Source organism: Trachurus trachurus (genome assembly GCF_905171665.1).
Source record: "Trachurus trachurus genome assembly, chromosome: 6".
NCBI lineage: Eukaryota > Metazoa > Chordata > Actinopteri > Carangiformes > Carangidae > Trachurus > Trachurus trachurus.
The window spans coordinates 34,922,346-34,928,341 of NC_139897.1; the positions used below are offsets into that span (position 1 = coordinate 34,922,346).

At 41.5% G+C, this 5,996-nt stretch overlaps 1 pseudogene across 1 annotated transcript; it reads left to right on the top strand.

Annotated features, from left to right (window-relative positions):
• The first annotated feature begins 3,402 nt into the window (after positions 1-3,402).
• On the top strand, positions 3,403-4,341 carry LOC310988021 (aldo-keto reductase family 1 member B1-like; annotated as a pseudogene). The gene has a single exon. The product of its transcript is annotated as an aldo-keto reductase family 1 member B1-like (transcript).
• The last annotated feature ends 1,655 nt before the right edge of the window (positions 4,342-5,996 follow it).

Consider the following 5,996-nt stretch of genomic DNA (forward strand, 5'->3'; position numbering starts at 1 on the left):
CAGTTGCCCCGAAAGTGATGCACTGCTTCGAAGCATTCGATACAGTCAAAATAATGACATCTGCTGGCTGTTGAGGGAAGAATTGACAATACATCATGACGTCATGACTGTTACGAGCGAGTCTCATTCAGTTTTTAATAAAAATGTATGTTCTCTCACCAAACTTGTGTCATAATGTTACTGTAGTCAATCTAAACTTTAAAAAGAGAATGTTGGAATATAAGGTCTGGCCTAGTGAGTGCCTGTTTTGTTGGAGTCTAACTTTACGAAATGATCATCATCTGAAGAATTTTTCTGTTTATGCAACCAGGGCAGTGATCAGTGTGAGACAAGGCTTTGTAACATAGGCTACTGGTCTGGGGGCGATACATACAACCCCCTTTCAAAGCATTGATATAGTGATATAATGTATTTTTAAACCACTGACTGATTAAAATACACATCTCGCCATGGCATGTTCTCAAGTAATCATACTAAACATTATATAAGCTGTTGGTCATATTATTTGATACACCTGTTCAACATCATGCAGTGTGCAGTATACCAGCTAGGTCATAAATTCTGCTTTCATAAATCTTACACGTTCAGTTTTTGTTAACATCAGAAAGGTGTTCATCATTGTACTCTATGTTATTTGTTGAGATCGTTGTGTGTTGGACTGCATTATCTCAACAATTGTTGCTCATATTTTGCCTTCAAGTATTCTAATGGAGAGGAACACTGTTGAATGTAATGCACCCCAGCACAGCAGCATCCACTATGACTCCCGTAATAAACAACAACTAAAGTGATCACCTTTTTGCTATAACTAGTAAAAATATATAATTTTTTATAGATAAAGAATGTATGGCAGAGCAATATATAGTTAATAAATAATTTAAATAATCAAGCCGCGTTTCCACTACATGGTACCGGCTCGACTCGACTCGACTCGACTCGGCCTTTTTTGCGTTTCCATTACGTAAAAGTACCTGGAATCTGGTACCCGGTACTATTTTTTTAGTACCTGCTCAGCCGCGGTTCCAAAACAGCTGAAGCGGTACTAAAATGTGACGTGTAAACATTGCGGACTGCTGATTGGTCAGAGAGTCGTCACCGGTGGCCGCGGGTCATCAGATATCACCACATTTCAATAAATAAATGTTTTAAATTGAACAAACTATGCAAGTCTGGTCGCTTTTCCGCTGTCGCTGTCCCCCCTCCCCTCCCCTCCCCGTCTGGCCATGTGGGTTTGTTGACAACGAAGCCGGCGAAAAATCAATACGGAGCGGTGGATAACTTTATATAACACATAGGATGTTACGATGTTACGATGTGTAGTCTTAACTGTAAAAAACAAGGCTCACAGTTACGGAGCTCGTTTGTGTGGCGGTGCAGCAGAGAGGAGAGGAGAGCTGGGACACCGGGGGGCTGCGGCCAGGTAACGGATGTTGCAAGGTTGGTTTTCAGCCGTGAGAGGCCAGGTGAAGGCAGAGAGCCTCCGCTCTCACTCGTAACAAGTCACAAGTCATGTAGTAAGCTATCAAATTACTCCGGAGCTTTTTAATTGAGGTAAAAATGTGGCATAACCACGGGGAAAATCCTGTTTATAGTTTTGTTTTATTTTGTTAAGCGCCACCGGTCGCTATGACGACCGGCTACTCTAAAGCCGGTACTATCCTGTAATGGAAACGCTCTCTAGAATAGTACCTGGTACCAGAGCCGAGCCGAGCCGAGTCGAGTCGAGCCGGTACCATGTAGTGGAAACGCGCCAATAGACATTGATGCTGAAGAGGACCAATGATCTTATAGCTCAGGAGTGATGATGACAAGGATGTAACATGTCTCTTATGTGTTAACTGTTTCACCAGATGTGGGACAACAGACATGAAGAAAAGATGCCTGTCTGGTGTAGCTGGATGTGTCACCTGTGTTTTATTGTGGTCGACCCCGAAGGATTTCCACATGGCCTGCTTAGGGCTACCCATGTGATTCTGTGATTCTTCTTGCATAGTTTTTCCTGTTCTGCTCTGTTAATTAAAAAAAACTTAAACTTCCCAGTGGCGTGGTATTTGACAGTGTGTGAAAGAGCAAATGCGTTGTTTGAATATGATTACCTCACATATATATTTTTTTGTTGTAGAAATCTTTGTAGGTGTTTAAATTGCTCCTTTGACTTTAGCCACATGTGCAGGCCTTTCTCCAAGCGACTGGAGCATCCCCATGCAGCACAGCATACCAATTCCTGGAAAGATGGTTGACACTTAATGAAACTACAAAGGTAAAGGTGTTACAACCATCCCCACCCCTGACCAGCTGGACCAGCACAGTGGTTTGAAACGAACATCAATTAAATCACTTACATTTTACCTAAGAACCTGCTCTTTCATCTTATACATAATTCAAACTCCAAAGTTATCAGTATTAATCAACATATAGACTTGGTCCAAAAATATTAGTTTCTTACCTAAAAAAATGATTTGGCTGTAAAACCTACACACTTCTTCACACAGTCATGTCAAGTTATCCTGCAGTTACACCAGTCAGCCTGAGGGGGCAGCACTGTGTTATGTGTTCATATACTGTAGGCTTCAACAAAACTTTCTTCTTCTTCTTCTTCTTTTCGTTTTACGTCGGTTGGCATCCAGCTTTTGGTGCATTACCGCCACCTTCTGTCCTGGAGTGTGAAAAAAAACACCCTCATCCTGCACTCCCTACAGCTGTCATCAATACCCTACCTTCTATTCCTGCCTATCCATCAAATTCTATAAAACACCCCTGTTTCCTTTAAATAGGCTAACATAACAAAACTCTAATCTGTGCCCTCTCACTCAGTAATCCTTTTTTCAAACAAACTTTATTGATCTGCAGCGCAAATGTAGTTTTTACAAAGTCCAGTAACCTTTATTACAATTAGAGATAGCAGGATACGTAAAGAGAGTGCCATTTCTGTCCCCAGCATATTAAATGTATAAAAACACATAATAATATAATATAAATTACATTTAATTAATAAACAAAGCACCATAGGCGCCGATTCCGTGGGCGCTCCGGTCACGAGCACCCACTGACCAGGTTGAGCACCCACTGGGGGGCACGCCACCAGATGCGTATTTCTCCGTGCCGCGCCTCGGCCCCTCAGCTGTGTGTCTGTGGGGAGCTTGTGTGTGTGTAGCCTGTGTGAATGTGTGTATTAATCCCTCGCGCGCTCTGTTAAGATGAATAAACACAATTCGCTGCAGAGCGCTCTGGCGCATCTGACACAATCGGTTAACGACACCGAAAGGAAACTGGCTTCGCTCCGCGGCTATTTCGCGTCCGACGTCTATGGTAAACACATGTTGTTATTGATATTGTAGCGTCCGACCTGACGTAGCCTAACTACAACACAAACTTATCTGACAGCTCTCGGTCTGTTGTCTCCTCTCGGCTGTCTATCTGTCCGACCACACTCAGGCTCCGCTCGTCCTCTGCAGAAATGGCAACAACAGTGACTCTGAACACCGGTGCACAAGTGCCCATCGTTGGACTGGGGACATGGAGGTCTGAATCCAATAAGGTCCTAGAAGCTGTGAAATCAGCCATAGCAGCATGTTACAGGCACATCGATGGAGCGTAACCTACTACATCTACCACAATGAGACGGAGGTAGGAGAGGGAGTTCAGGCCATGATCAAAGACGGTGTGGTTAAGAAAGAGGATCTTTTCATAGTGAGCAAGCTGTGGTGTACTTTCCATGCAAAGTCCCATGTCAGAAAAGGCTGTGAGAAGACTCTCAGTGATCTTAAACTGGACTACCTAGACCTCTATCTAGTGCACTGGCCCATGGGTTTCAAGTCTGGTGGGGAGGACTTTCCTTTGGACAGCAATGGAGAGACCACCAATGATGATACTCACTTCCTGGAGACATGGGAGGGTATGGAAGAACTGGTGGATGCTGGTTTGGTTAAAGCAATCGGCATCTCCAATTTCAACAAAGAGCAGATTGAAGCCATTCTCAACAAGCCGGGCCTCAAATACAAGCCTGCCAACAACCAGGTGGAGTCCCACCCATACCTGACCCAGGACAAGCTGATCGACTACTACGGGCTCCCCTGACAGACCCTGGGCTAAACCAGAAGACTCATCACTTATGGAGGATCCCAACATAAAGGCCATTGCAGAGAAATACAAGAAGACACCTGCTGCAGGTCCTGATACGCTTCCATACCCAGAGGAACGTGATCGTGATCCCCAAGTCCATCACGCCTCACCGCATTCAGGAGAATTTCCAAGTTAGGATTCAACAGGAACTGGAGAGTATGTCCCATCATGCAGTGGAGCACAAAACACAAGGACTATCCATTCAATGCTGAATTCTGAAAAGAAAGGTGCTGATTCTCCACAGGTTTACAGCGGGAGCTGGGTTCGCTTCTCAACCTTTTAGACTGTTTGCATTCTGTTGTCCAGAGCAGTTTGAACTGCTGGTGTGACCTTGCATCAGAATTTTGTTTTCATGCATTATTTCTCAGGAAACACAAAACTACTACCTTTGTTCCTTGACTCCATACTGTGATAGTGTTACATGCACTCCAAATATGAATTTAGACTCGACACTTTGAGCTTTGCACTTAGATACCAAGTTACTATTTTCCTTATATGGTCAGTGTTATAGTTTTACTCAGAAAAAGGAGTTGCATAAAGTTTTAAGTTACTGACTATCCAATATTTGTGCCATATACAATACATATTTTAGAAGTAACAGTTCCAAGGAATTTACGATTGTAGTGTTACATGTCACAGGAAAAAACATAGTATTGGCAATTCTCATTACCAAACTGAAAGGTAAAACAAGCAAGTCAATAAATATTTTTATAGCCCAAACGTGATGAGTCATGTGTTGCACTTTGTGTTGTGTGCTGACTGTGTTACAAAATAATCACTTGCACTTCCCATGTCAGCTTTTTTTGTAAAGCATCAACAATAAAAGCCTGTGAGGAAAAAATAAAAAAATCTGACAGTTCTCACTTCTTCCTCTGTTCCTCCTCAATCACACACAGTCTATTATTAATAATGAGCCACGAGTCCCATATACGTGGCATGATATGCGCATTGTGCACCAGTGTTTGTAGAGCCCAGGTTCAGGTGTGCATTTTTTAAATAAAAACGTTATTATATTTCGGTTAAAATTCACATTTTAGTCCCATCCCCAGGTTTTCACTCAGTGCTGTTTTACCCAAACACATCCCCCCTCTGAAAGTTTTGGAACTTTCCACCAGTGACATGTTCTGCTTGAAGTGAAATCATTTGGGTCTTCTGAAAGTCATGGGAAGACATAATCTGTAATTTATTTTTCCTGAAATTGAGGGACAGTTACTCTAAAAACTCATTCCTGTTACCTAAATTATCTCTAGACAGTGTTTGTTGATATCAAAAGTAATGTAATGTAATATCAAAAGAATGTGCTCAAGCTATTAGTCTAGATGCTATTGGGCTGGATTTCACACAATTGCTGATTTTATGCTAAAAACTCATTGCTGTTACTCATACTTCAAAAATGCAATGATAATAAACTTTAGAAAGTTGCAATAAATTAAGTAAAGTAGTCTGAGATTGACCAGTACTCATTTTGAATGTTTATATTAATTCTACACTGAAATGGAATAAAAAAGTTTTATTTTTAAGAGTTGTCTCCTTCTATTATAATGGCTGACCGCACTTTTTTAATTGTTCTATTTACCTTTGTATTTACCTATGATATTTGAGATGTCTGGGTCTTTTTGAATATTTGTTATATTTTTCTACATATTGTTGTATTTTTCTACATATTTCTATTTTTCTAATGTCTGTGCATTGTTAATTTGCTGTTTCTCTTGATCGTGATTAACCACAGCTATGAGTAGTTAAATGCATCACTTCCTGTTTGTTGCACACTGAGGAAGATGTGGTCGAGGAATACTGTGTCCTCGACTCCTCGCTAAACACACGTAAGGGGAACAAAGACTGAACACTAAAACACACAATTACACAATAAAGAG